The 13,832-nt window shown below is 44.4% G+C and overlaps 1 protein-coding gene across 1 annotated transcript in view; it reads right to left on the bottom strand.

Annotated features, from left to right (window-relative positions):
- Positions 1-13,832, bottom strand: part of LOC124776021 (AF4/FMR2 family member lilli-like) — a 754,556-nt gene that overhangs the window by 114,835 nt on the left and 625,889 nt on the right. The gene's annotated exons all lie outside the window — the stretch shown is intronic.

Raw genomic sequence — 13,832 nt, 5'->3', positions numbered from 1 at the left:
GCAATAGATTCACTACATAATTTAAAATCTCACTAGTAAGCCGCAGCCAGGCCTGATAAAACAAATCAGAGAAAAAGAAACTGTCACTAGGTTGGGAATCTCCAGCTTTGGGAGAATTTACTGCACGCAGAAATGCGGCGAGCAGCTGAGTCCGGTTGCAGGGCGGCCATCTTTATGTATGAGACGAGCTTAGCCGAAGTTCGTCGTTTGTTTTCCCGCGCGGGTGCGACTGATTTTCCCCGGCGGTTGCTAATCTGAATAATCCCGCCGCGCTGCAGCATTAACAAGCGCCAACTTTTATTTTTGCTCGTCTGCGCACGCGCGCGTCGGAAAGCGCAGACCCCGTGGCGTGTTGTCGAGTGCACTGTGGGAACCCCGGAATCGTGCGGACACGCACGCGGGAGGGAGAGCTTTGTGCGAGCCACGCGATGGAACCCAAAGTGCTTAACAGCATTCACCACTCCAGTCTGAAGCAGTTGGAGCGAAAGCATGAGCGTCATTCCGTACGCACAACTTTCGGTGGCCATTACATTGAGCCGTACGCACTTCCGCATATCGTTCAGAACTTCTGTTGCCACCCCACATTAGCATTCGATTCTGATCCACACGATACCATTAATACTATTACGCACCAGTCACATTTTTTCCGTGGATTACGAATTTATAAACGGAATTGTGCAAGAAAATGTGCGCTAGAAGAATTTGTTAAAGAAAATCTTCCAGAGGACTCTGATAAAATGAGGGGAGTAATGTCCGGATCGGTGGATTGGAAGGAACGGCCCAACACCTTGGACACCCCGCTCTCCAGACGTTAAGCCTCTTGACTTTCTTTTCTGGGGCTGTATCAAGGACAGAGTCTTCGTCACACCAGTTGCTGACGTCAACGAACTGAAGACTGGGATACAAGCTGCTGTGGGTACTGTGACAGAAAACATGTTACGAAACACCTGGCGGGAACTGGAATACCGCCTCGACATTCTCCGAGCTATCAAGGGAGCACACGTTGAGGTTTACTAACTGTTGTGTACATAGTTCCGCGTAGTCAGCGCGTACACAACTTCCCCACTAGAGCGCGCCCCACTAAGCACAACAGCGCAGGCGCAGCGCTCGTCCGTCTCCGCACTACGAGATGGCGCTGCCTTAGAGACGGACCAAATTCTGCTTCCGCCGATCCGCGTATTAATATGTCACGCAGCCAATGAGATTGCTGCTAACGTAGAACATTTTCTCCTCGCGGATCACACTCACGCAGTGATACATGAACGCGCGAGGTATTATAATTAGTGTACAGATCTCCGATCAGTTAGTCTGTATCAGTCTGTATTTGTCTGCATCAGTCTGCATTAGTCTGTACCAGTCTACATTTGTCTGTACCAGTCTATAGTCAAGTTTCAGTCTGCGCCTAATAAGATTATCATATTCCTGTACATAGCCAAGAAGATAAATGACTAGACACTTTGTCAAGTATCAGAGATATGTGAGAATAAGATTAACGTACCAAGACCAAAGGAACTTCAGATTGTCAATTGTAAGCAGCATCCAGAATCAAGTTACGTAATGTCTATGATTTTTATTATTTTAATGAATGTGTGTGAAAATTAATCAAGTTCTGTTTAAAGTTGGTCACCGTCAATCTGCTACTCTAAGCGTGCAAGTGGCATTTCTATCGTCTGACCTAACGGCAGAAGATAAACACGCCACAATAAGACCACGCGACATATTGCTGACACTCCCCTACTTCATTAGCGCGACAAGTCAAATAATCTGATGGTGTGTGTACCGAAGGTCTTACAGTACGCACACCACACTAACGTAAGTGGTCTTAAAAAAAACTAGTAACACTAACCTATGTAACGGCATCAAATGTAACTTATTATGTCGAACGGTTATTCTGTTATAAATTTTTATAATCAGGGCAAGACTTTGTGATCACCCTAATTGTTCCTCATACAGGCATTTTTTCTGGTCGATTTGTAGTAGATTTTGAAAGTTGATTAGCTGAAAGATGTGTGACAAGGTTGGCAACGCTGGTATGGTAGCACCTTGCGAGATCAGGCAAAACAAAATGGCGCAGGCTACTGCCGAAGTGGAGTTTTGTAATATACAACTGATGATAAGCTTACAATTAACAGTGACGCCAACACTTTCCTGCACTGTCCTGGCGCCGAAACTTTTAAATAATGTGTCACTTTCAATGTTTTACTTATCAGAACGAGGTATATAGATGAGTACAGGGTACTGGTTACAGCATCCCAAGGCTGAAAAGAAATTGCAGCCTCGCTATCTATTGTACGCTCTCTATCTATTCCACACCTGCATGTACCAGATACACCTGCACTCTGTAAATTAGGTTAGGTTGGGTTAGGTTAGGTTACAGAGAAGTGAATGGCAGAGGGTAGATCGGTACTCTCCATTTCAAGAGTTATAAACGCTTCTTCCCATTCTATTCGCGTATCGCGGGCGGGCAGGATGACCGGTTAAGCGCCTCTGTCATTAGTGTAATCGTTTCTCCACGGTCGCTGCAGCAGAATTACGAGAAGTGTTTGTAATATATTACTAAATTCCGCTCTCAATATTGGTTCTCGAAACTTTTTGAGTAGGCTTTCGCAGGATAGTTGTCGTCTGTCTGAAGTGCCGTGGCGCCCCACGCATCAGGCGCCGAATGCAGCCCGCACTACTTGTAAGTCGTTTGGGTTGCCGAGAGCTCCGCCCCTGCAGAACCGACGGCGCGGAAACTGAACTCGCGGTCAGATCAGCAGGTGGCAACAACAGCATCCCGGCCGGGGCACCTGGCGGAGTGTGCAGCGACGGCACAGGTCGCCGATATCCCGCACCTTTTCCTGCGTCTAGAGGGTCACGTACGCCAAATAAGCCGGCATATATCCTTCCGCAGTGTAACTGGGTAACCTCTTTTGATGCTTCTCAATTTTCAGGATGAGCATTACTGCAAAGGGCATTTGATTCTAAAGCATTATGTCAGGGTGAAAGACACTAAATAAATAACTTTTTCTCTCTTAACAACATGTGGGCAGGGTGGGTTCTTCCTTGGCTCGGGTATGAGGTAGAATGAAACAGCATTTTTACATAAGATAACTTTTATTGAAAGATTTGTACAATGGTTTCCTTACTCGATTGTTCTGGCTGGGAGAGCGGCAGCTGTGTCGTTTGCGAAGCCTTCTGCTGCGTGAGCGGGGCGTCTGATTACACCTGGCGGTGTGTATCTCGTGTCGCTGTTTCGCCCAGTTGACTGGAGACGCGCATCGTGAGGTGGCCCGTTTCATTATTGAGAACGAAGTCGTGAATCAGATGGTAATACCTTGGATGTGGCGTCCCAGTGTTTCTCTTCTCTATGCGGCCGCGTCTGTCAGTGTTGTGCGTCGGCCAGCGGAGCGGCGCGGCGGGGGAAGGCCAGTGTCCCAGACTCGAACAACGGACTCCAGCTTGCCAGTCTTCGGCTGTCAGATCTTCACCAGCTCACAGGTGACTGCTGATGTGAGGCCGTCTCCTTCCCGTCCTCACGAGTCACCCGGGCACATAAAAATCAGTCTTCAAATACCTTCTAACTTCCGTCTTCCGGCGGCGAGGCTGCTGCTTGCTATTACATTACAGCGGCGGACTTGGTGCTTCTGTGTACGATGTAGTCTCTTCCTGCATGACGGTCTTCAGCACTGACTGAACTGCACTGGAACTGAACTCGAAGCGAAACTGAACTGAAAACTACTGTCGGGCCCACTGCGTCTCGCGTATTTATTTACTTCAGTTCACTGGAGGTGAACGACTTCACGGTCATTGCCTCTTCTGTCACGTTGAAAAGCTTATCGAAGAATCTTCTTAACATCGGTCACTGGCTCTTGGAATGTAGGCGAGGGCCTTTGATCGCATGTGACAAATGAGAAGCACGTGAGTCGGTCGGGCGATGCCCTGACGGCAGAATTGACAGCTTCCGCTTATGTGGGGAGGGCGATGGCTTCTCCGGAACGTGCTGACTTGCAAGCGCCGGCCCTTACCACTGCTGCTCTGCCCGCTGTTTGTCAGTGTGTAACTCTTCTAAAGTAAACTAAGTTTTTCATTCATTTTCTAATTTCTACTTCACATTGATTTCACTAATTTATTTACCTATCTTAAGTACCACTCAACATTCCTCCACTCTTCGGAGAAATTCGCCCTCGAATTTACCACTCGACACCAAGGCAGCTACATGCGCTGGCGTGTGAGCTCATCACAGCAATTCAGTCGCAATGAGCAGCCGACCGTAGGCTCTCAATAACGACCTGCTATGGACACCGCCGCAATATTCCAGAGTGTGATTGGCGGCGGGCTAGCTGGGGCTTCGTATAATTTCCACTGTTTTCTTTCTTCACCGACATAATAGTGCCAAGACTTTACTTTGCGATTCTATGCATCTATTCTTGTCACATTTAGAAATTCACTATACTCTTCGATCGTTAGTACTTCTGGAGTGAAGTGCTAGTGTAAAACATTTTGAAAGTGATTTGTTTACGAGACTTACGATGAACTGCGGTCTTTGTTTCCAAAACAAAGAAATGAGGAACTTGACTTTTTTTTCTTTTTGCTGAACTTAACAATTCTCAGATTTCAAGATTTTTGTACATCTTAAGATTATTGTGATTAATTCCTTGTGTTGAAGATCTTAATTATCTATTTTTGGATACAGAAACTCAAGTGCGTTTGCTGTTGGAGAACTACACTCCTGGAAATGGAAAAAAGAACACATTGACACCGGTGTGTCAGACCCACCATACTTGCTCCGGACACTGCGAGAGGGCTGTACAAGCAACGATCACACGCACGGCACAGCGGACACACCAGGAACCGCGGTGTTGGCCGTCGAATGGCGCTAGCTGCGCAGCATTTGTGCACCGCCGCCGTCAGTGTCAGCCAGTTTGCCGTGGCATACGGAGCTCCATCGCAGTCTTTAACACTGGTAGCATGCCGCGACAGCGTGAACGTGAACCGTATGTGCAGTTGACGGACTTTGAGCGAGGGCGTATAGTGGGCATGCGGGAGGCCGGGTGGACGTACCGCCGAATTGCTCAACACGTGGGGCGTGAGGTCTCCACAGTACATCGATGTTGTCGCCAGTGGTCGGCGGAAGGTGCACGTGCCCGTCGACCTGGGACCGGACCGCAGCGACGCACGGATGCACGCCAAGACCGTAGGATCCTACGCAGTGCCGTAGGGGACCGCACCGCCACTTCCCAGCAAATTAGGGACACTGTTGCTCCTGGGCTATCGGCGAGGACCATTCGCAACCGTCTCCATGAAGCTGGGCTACGGTCCCACACGCCGTTAGGCCGTCTTCCGCTCACGCCCCAATATCGTGCAGCCCGCCTCCAGTGGTGTCGCGACAGGCGTGAATGGAGGGACGAATGGAGACGTGTCGTCTTCAGCGATGAGAGTCGCTTCTGCCTTGGTGCCAATGATGGTCGTATGCGTGTTTGGCGCCGTGCAGGTGAGCGCCACAATCAGGACTGCATACGACCGAGGCACACACGGCCAACACCCGGCATCATGGTGTGGGGAGCGATCTCCTACACTGGCCGTACACCACTGGTGATCGTCGAGGGGACACTGAATAGGGCACGGTACATCCAAACCGTCATCGAACCCATCGTTCTACCATTCCTAGACCGGCAAGGGAACTTGCTGTTCCAACAGGACAATGCACGTCCGCATGTATCCCGTGCCACCCAACGTGCTCTAGAAGGTGTAAGTCAACTACCCTAGCCAGCAAGATCTCCGGATCTGTCCCCCATTGAGCATGTTTGGGACTGGATGAAGCGTCGTCTCACGCGGTCTGCACGTCCAGCACGAACGCTGGTCCAACTGAGGCGCCAGGTGGAAATGGCATGGCAAGCCGTTCCACAGGACTACATCCAGCATCTCTAGGATCGTCTCCATGGGAGAATAGCAGCCTGCATTGCTGCGAAAGGTGGATATACACTGTACTAGTGCCGACATTGTGCATGCTCTGTTGCCTGTGTCTATGTGCCTGTGGTTCTGTCAGTGTGAGCATGTGATGTATCTGACCCCAGGAATGTGTCAATACAGTTTCCCCTTCCTGGGACAATGAATTCACGGTGTTCTTATTTCAATTTCCAGGAGTGTATTATTTGCCTGTTCACTTGCGGAAGAATTTTGTTTCATTTCAGACTTAAAGGAATTTAACTCCCATAATACACTCAGTTGCCAAAAGTCTTGGGGTAGCGATATGCACATATACGGATAACGGTTGTATCGCGCACACATGGTATTTAAGGGCAGTGCATTAGCGACTTGTCACTTGTACCTAAGTGAGTCATGTAAATAGGCTTCCGACGTGGTTATGACCGCACGAGGGAATTATCAGACTTGGATTGGTAGTTGGAGCTAGAAACATGGGACATTCCACCTCGGAAACCGTTAAGGAATTCAATATTCCGAGATCCGTGTCAAGACCGTGCTAAGAATACCAAATTTCAGGCATTATCCCACACCACGGACAATGAAGTGGCCAACGGCCTTCACTTAACGGACAAGAGCAGCGCGATTTGCGTAGAGTTGTCAGTGCTAAAAGACTAGCAACACTGCGTGAAATAACTTCAGAAGTCAATGTGCAACGTACGACGAACATACCCATTAAGACAGTGCGGCGAAATTCGGCCTTAATGGGCTATGGATGCAGACGTCCGACGTGAGTGCCTTTACTAACAGCACGACATCGTCTGAAGCGCCTCTCATGGGCTCGTGACAATCGGTTGGATCCTAGACGACTGCAAAATCGTGGCCTGGTCAGATGAGTCCCGATTACACTTGGTAAGAGCTGCTGGTAGGGTTCGCGTGTGGCGCAGACCCTGCGAAGACATGGACCCATGTTGTCGACACGGCACTGTGCAAGCTGGTAGTGCCTCCATAAAGGTGTGGGCCGTGTTTACGTGAAACGGAGTGGGTCCTCTGGTCCAAATGATCCGATCATTGACTGGAAATGGTTATGTTCGGCTACTTGGAGACCATCTGCGACCATTCGTGGACTTCACGTTCCCAAACAACCATGTCACGTCAGCAGGCCACAATCGTTCGCGATGGATTTAAAAGGCGGACTGTGAGAGCGAATGATTTGCCCACCCAGGTCGCCCTACATGAATCCCATAGAACATTTATGCGATATAATCGAGAGGACAGTTCGAGCACAAAATTCTGCACCAACAACATTTTCGCAGTTATGGGCGGCTATAGAAGCACTCACTGTTTCTGCAGGGGACTTCCAACGAGTTGTTGGGTCCATGCCACGTATAGTTGCTGCAGTATGCCGCGCAAAACGAGTCCGAAAAGATATTAGGAGGTATCCCATGACATCTGTCTTCTCAACGTACACTGAAGATGTTGAAAGTCGTGAACTTTTGTTATAGTGGCTAGCTGACTCTTTAGTGGAAATCTCCGTGGAACCGAATGTAGTATGAAGCATCTGTCAGATCGTTGTATTCCATCTGCGTAATACTCTCCCATGTGTCATACAAAGATACGCGCTGCCCCATCTTTGAATACGTTCAGTAAATCCTGATAGTATTGTAGGGTATGGTGCGATATTGTCCGATGGGTCACACTGGTATTACGTAAACATTTTGTAGACTAACTATGTTTTCCTAGTATCGCTGTCAACGAATCGAAGCCTGCCACCTGCATTATCTACGACTGAACCTCGTGCTCGTTCCCTTCTATGTGCTCATTAATGGTTACATTCAGGTTTTCGTATGAGTTGAGTGAGCCCAATTGTGGCTCACTGACATTCTGATCACGGGATTCTACATTTTTTTCGTTTTGTGAATAGCAAGTTTTTCGATTCTGAACCCTGTAAATTTAACTACCAATCTTTGCATCACTGTGAAATCTTTTCAAGACTTCGCTAATTATTTGCACAGACTTTTTTCAGACTTTATTTCATGATAGATAACAGCGTCGACTACGACAAGCCTACCATTAATATTGTGTGCCAGGCCAGTAGTATAAAACATGCACAGAAAGGGCCCCAAGACCATTCCCTGGGCCGTATCTGAAGCTACTTCTGCATCTGTCGATGTCTCGCTATCCAGGATAACATGTTGCGTTCCTCTACCAATATATCCTCAATCTAGTCACAAATTTCATTTGTACTGAATGAATGTTTGCATAATATTTCACATTGTTTTTAATAAATTAAATTTCTTGCTTTTATTCTTGTAAGTGACTCGTAAGTCAATGCTCGACATACAAAATCAGTCGTTGTTGTTGTTGTTGTTGTGGTCCTCAGTCATGAGACTGGTTTGATGCACCTCTCCATGCTACTCTATCCTGTGCAAGCTTCTTAATCTCCCAGTACCTACTGCAACCTATATCCTTCTGAATCTGCTTAGTGTATTTATCTCTCGGTCTCCCTCTACGATTTTTACCCTCCATACTGCCCTCCAATACCAAATTGATGATCCCTTGATGAATCAGAACATGTCCTACCAACCGATTCCTTCTTCTAGTCAATTTGTGCCACAATGTTCTCTTCTCCCCAATCCTATTCAATACCTCCTCATTGATTAAATAAATTTTATTGTGCAAATGAGAACGTGAACGCATTACGAAGATATAGTGGCGGAGACGGGGCCAACCTGATGATACGTGTAGTCACTTGGTCTGACAAGGAGACCGCACTCCAGTGGAATTTTTGTATTTTTTTATTTATGGGCCGGCCGGAGTGGCCGAGCGGTTCTAGGCGCTACAGTCTGGAACCGCGCGACCGCTACGGTCGCAGGTTCGAATCCTGCCTCGGTCATGGATGTATGTGATGTCCTTAGGTTAGTTAGGTTTAAGTAGTTCTAAGTTCTACGGGACTGATGACCTCAGATGTTAAGGCCCATAGTGCTCAGAGACATCTGAACCATTTTTTTATTTATGGTATGAAGTTCAGAAATCAGTTGCAGGTGTGTCGGCTAAACAGATAATAATATAAAATGTAGTAACTTGAGAAGTAATTTATTGACGGCATGTTTCTACAATTATTTTAACTCAGGACGTTTTTTTATTCATGTAATACACCTCAATATGCACACCATCAATGGCGCGACAGACATATAATCTGTATTCCACTTCTCTTCAAGTGTTTTGTAGCATTGTAGACACAACATTTGCGATAACTGCACGGATGGGACGGCGCAGATCTGGTAGATCCCCGCTGGTGCCTGGTGCGCTTTATTGTTGATAAACCACCACAGAAAAAAAAATCAATTGGCCTAATACCTAGGCGTCCAGGGAGCTAAGCAGTCGATGGACTACCTTTCCGAATCCAGCGATCTGGGAACTAACACTCGCAAAACGACATGGTGCGCCATGTGTTGAAGGATCATGTCACGAGGAAGTTGTGGCCTGTTGGCGGGAGAAAGTACACAGAACACCTTCTGCTGTGAAGTCCACATGGCTACCGATGGGCGCTTACGTGAACAAAGCAGTTACGCGCTTGCGCACACGGTGGCAATCACCGCAAGCAATCCCAGAAAACATTTTGAGTTACCATACTTGTAAAAGCAAACTGCGTTAGTAAAAATGGTTTAAATGGCTCTGAGCACTATGAGACATAACATCTGAGGTCATCAGTCCCCTAAAACTTGGAACTACTTAAACCTAACTAACCTCAGGACATCACACACATACATGCCCGAGGCAGGATTCGAACCTGCGACCGTAGCAGTCGAGCGGTTCCGGAATGAAGCGCCTAGAACGGCTCGGCCACCGCGTTAATATTTCAACTACGTTTTAAGTTATCACATTTTACTTTATTATACGCTTAAACCGGTCACCTGTATCAAACACCAAAAGGGGGGCGACGCATAAAATTTACTTTGAAATTTTCAGACCGTCGTTAATAATATAGATCAAGAACGTTTTCCTGGCCGCCGGTGTAGGTATGTAGTAGAATGCTTGCCAGTGACACAAGCGGTCCAGTTTCGATTCCCCGTCGAGCTATGGAGTGTAGATCATATAAAGATGAATAAAATGAATTTGCAACGTTGTTCTTGAATGCACCCAAATTTCGTTAATAATCTTTTTTAGAAGGTCAGTAATTAAGAATTTTTATTTGCAGTGAAAACTGGAGTTTTGTGTGCGATATGTGACCAAAAATAAGATGGTGTGCATTTTTCATAAAACTGACTGTTATACATGTGTTAATTAGCATTTTTGATGACTTTTTTTACATTAGTTAAGCTGAATGGAAGAAAACGAAAAAATTAATGACGGAAACGAAGCTCGATCCAGCGGTTACCGACTTTTCTTTCCACTTTACGTATCTTACGCTCCACGGAAATGCTCGTAGAATATGCAGCTTTGTATATAATTTCCATCTACCAGGAACCAAACTTAGGTCTCCCAGATGCCACACGAGCACTCTACCAGAGCCACGCTGGCTGCTGACAAATCAACCTTTCTGTGGCGTATTAAAGCTCGTAAAACTTAAAAATCTATTTCTCGAAAATTTATGAGAGTTGCGTCGAACTGCTTCTGACGATTGATATTTGTGTTCTGTACTTCATCTACCACTAATATAAAAAATAAAATAATTGAGTAGTGTGTGGTCCTCTTTTAAGTTCATACTTCTAGGCTCTATCGTCGTACGGATACTACTAACACTAAACACAGTGAGGCACTAAAAATCCTCACAGTGTGAAGCCATTACCGTCAGTTCAGTATGCATAAGGTAAATATCGTGAACACTGCCTGTCGTGTTACAATTTTCAAGACTTCCAACATAAGCTCTTGCGGAATAAGCTGATCAGATATTTGCTTATTCTTTGTTACAGATAACTAAAAGAGTTATATGCGTTTCACAGTCACTATTTATTCACGCCTTTGTCTTGTTAATCCTGCACCAAGAATGAAAAACTTTAAACAGAGCCGACCGGGGCAAATTGACTACTACGTCATCTATTGCGCACTGGTTATTTCATAGCATCAAAAGATCATCACTAAAGTTAATGCTTTCACAGAATATGGGAAGAAATCTGTGTTTAATGAGCATCATTTTGCTGCGGCGAAAACCACAGATCGTGTCGTTGTCACTCACCGTATCATAACTGACAATGCTTCTACTCAGGCCGCAGAACCTGAAAGCCAAAACACTGAAACTCCTAATTATTCCTGTGATGAATATTAAGCAGACCATAATGAAATCTAAGGTTACTATTAATATCGTCTGGGTGATTAATAGAACAACAAACCCCAACATGCTTCTCTGAGGCGCGCCTGGAGTTATTTTTACCATTCAAGAAATACTGCTGACGTTAAGCCAAATTATTTTCTATTTTAAGCCGTTGCAAAGAGAAAGGCCATGTGTGAAAAACAAGAAGAAGACTCATAGCACAAGGTTTTTGAAAACTCATCTACAAAACCTTAGTTGGTTGTTAAAGAAGTACACAAGGTGGAACAAGAATATTTAAATCAAGATGCAAGAATGTCCAGAGAAAATATAATGCAGTCCCCTGCTTGTGACAAGATGTGCGATGACTACCTACCAGACTGGGTAGTGTGTAGTAAAAGCTACATATGGTGAGATGATACTTTAAAGAAGGGCATTTCCTGTCAGTTTACTGTCAATGAAAAACACTGACTTAAGATTATATTAATTTTTAGCACAAAAATATTTAATTAAAATTGTTAAACAAGAAATGCGTAGCAATATTTAATTAATAATGTAATTTCTTGCACGGTACAGGAACACATGTTTCAGAAATAAACAGCTTCCAGCTGTATATGAACTTTTTGTTTACAGGAGCACAACTGGTTTCACTATATCATGTCACATCTTCAGGTTTACATCTACAAGACAGCAAACATACGATCGACACTCACACGGTGATGCCTATGCTAATAATCTATGTTCTGTGACAACCAGTGTGAAATACTCACATGTCAGTAAAATTTTAACCCTATGATATGAGAAGGAGGGGGCTCAACCTTCTCAAAATAAAATAGGAATAAAAACTTATCCAACTTTTATCGGTTTTGTCATCTTGCACAAAGTCATCTTGCCCCAGCACTGAGGCAAGATGACACTTTTTCATTAGCGAATAAAATTGGCAAAATGATAGTGATTATATTAAAATAAAAACTTGTACAACTAGGTAGAGCACAAAATTAAGCCATGTTTTTAACACACACAAAGAAAAACAAAAATGAAAATATCAAAAACGCTTAACCGCTAACAGTGTTAACTTTTTATGGTCTCTCTCACATCTTGAGTGTTTCATCGGGGCTGTAGGGAGGTATAACTTCCAGCTGAAAAAGTAATATGAGGGCTTAACGTCCCGTCAGCAATAAGTTTATCAGAGATGAAGGACCAACTAGGATTTTTTAAAGGAACTAAACCAATGTAGGGAAACCACTGGAATTCCTAAACGGGTCCGGTGACTTACCGCTGCTCCATATCGCTTATTACTACCATTGGGAATATTTTGTGACTTGACTAAGGCTTTTAATTGTATGATCTATAATATCCAAACATTAAATACTACGGAACAGCAGGTACAACAGATTCGTGGTTTTTATCTTTTCTGAAAGCAATGTATATCAGTTCCATTCCAACCACGTGACGACAATCATTCAGAATCTGAAGCAATCAGACATGGTGAACTATAGGTTCGATTTTGGGTCCTCAGTTGTTTCTAATATACATACATCGTCATCCATTTGCGGAAGATGCTAATTTTGTAATTTTTGCAGATGATGCAAGTATAACATTAAAAAAAACGGTAGCAGTCCCCTTACTGCAGAGGCAGCCAATGAAATACTCGAAAACACATATGATTCAAGGCAAACAAGCTATCACAGATAACGAAGCGCTTCAGTTCAGATATGTTTGATGTGCGCGTAATTACTTCTATAACTCATTTAAGAATGAAGAAACTACTTTATCCAACATATTTCCGTTCACTAATGAATTACAGAATAATTTTATGGTGAAAATCAATTTAAAGGGATGGTATTTTAAGAATACAGAAACGCGTCATAAGAATTATGTCTGGTATTAAATTCCAGAACATCCGGCAGAGAACACTTAAAAACACTGAGTATTTTGACCATTGCTTCACCATACATAAATTCATTGCTGTCTCTTCACAAAAAGTCGTGAAAATCAAGAATGTAACACTAGGGCCGAAAAAACCTCTACAGACACTTCGAGTGTCAGCATTAGCACACATAGAAGTTGATACATGGATACGTATGTATTCAACAACCTACCATAGTACATTACATGTCATCTAGATAATGTGGGGGAGTTTGACTGACTTACAGAACGTTCTATTGTGCAACCCCTACTCCGCTGAAAACTTCACAGAAAATCTTAAATTTAATATTTGAGATTAACATATAATTAGAATTAACACTGTGATATAGTAATGTGATGTCATTTAGTTGTATTGCATTTAAATTAAATGTTCAAATGGTTCTAATGGCTCTGAGCACTATGGGACTTAACAGCTGTGGTCATCAGTCCCCTAGAACTTAGAACTACTTAAACCTAACTAACCTAAGGACATCACACACATCTATGCCCGAGGTAGGATTCGAACCTGCGACTGTATTAAATGTACATCTTTGAGTTATTTCCACAGCTGAGAAACCAATGTCTGTGGATCTGTGGAGAAGGACTACTGTAATTTAATGTGAAAGATACTTCGGTTCTACTCGAAACACCATAAAGATGATAAGCTACTCACATAATGCAGGGAAAGGAAGCAAACTGCACTATTGTGCTGTGCAAGTAACAATGTGGGTGGTGGGGCGATGTGCAGTAGCAACGATTACATGATAAT

Source organism: Schistocerca piceifrons, chromosome 2 (genome assembly GCF_021461385.2).
Source record: "Schistocerca piceifrons isolate TAMUIC-IGC-003096 chromosome 2, iqSchPice1.1, whole genome shotgun sequence".
Classification (NCBI taxonomy): Eukaryota; Metazoa; Arthropoda; class Insecta; order Orthoptera; family Acrididae; genus Schistocerca; species Schistocerca piceifrons.
The sequence above is the reverse complement of the archived record's forward strand: the minus strand, read 5'-3'. Positions and strand labels throughout refer to the sequence as shown.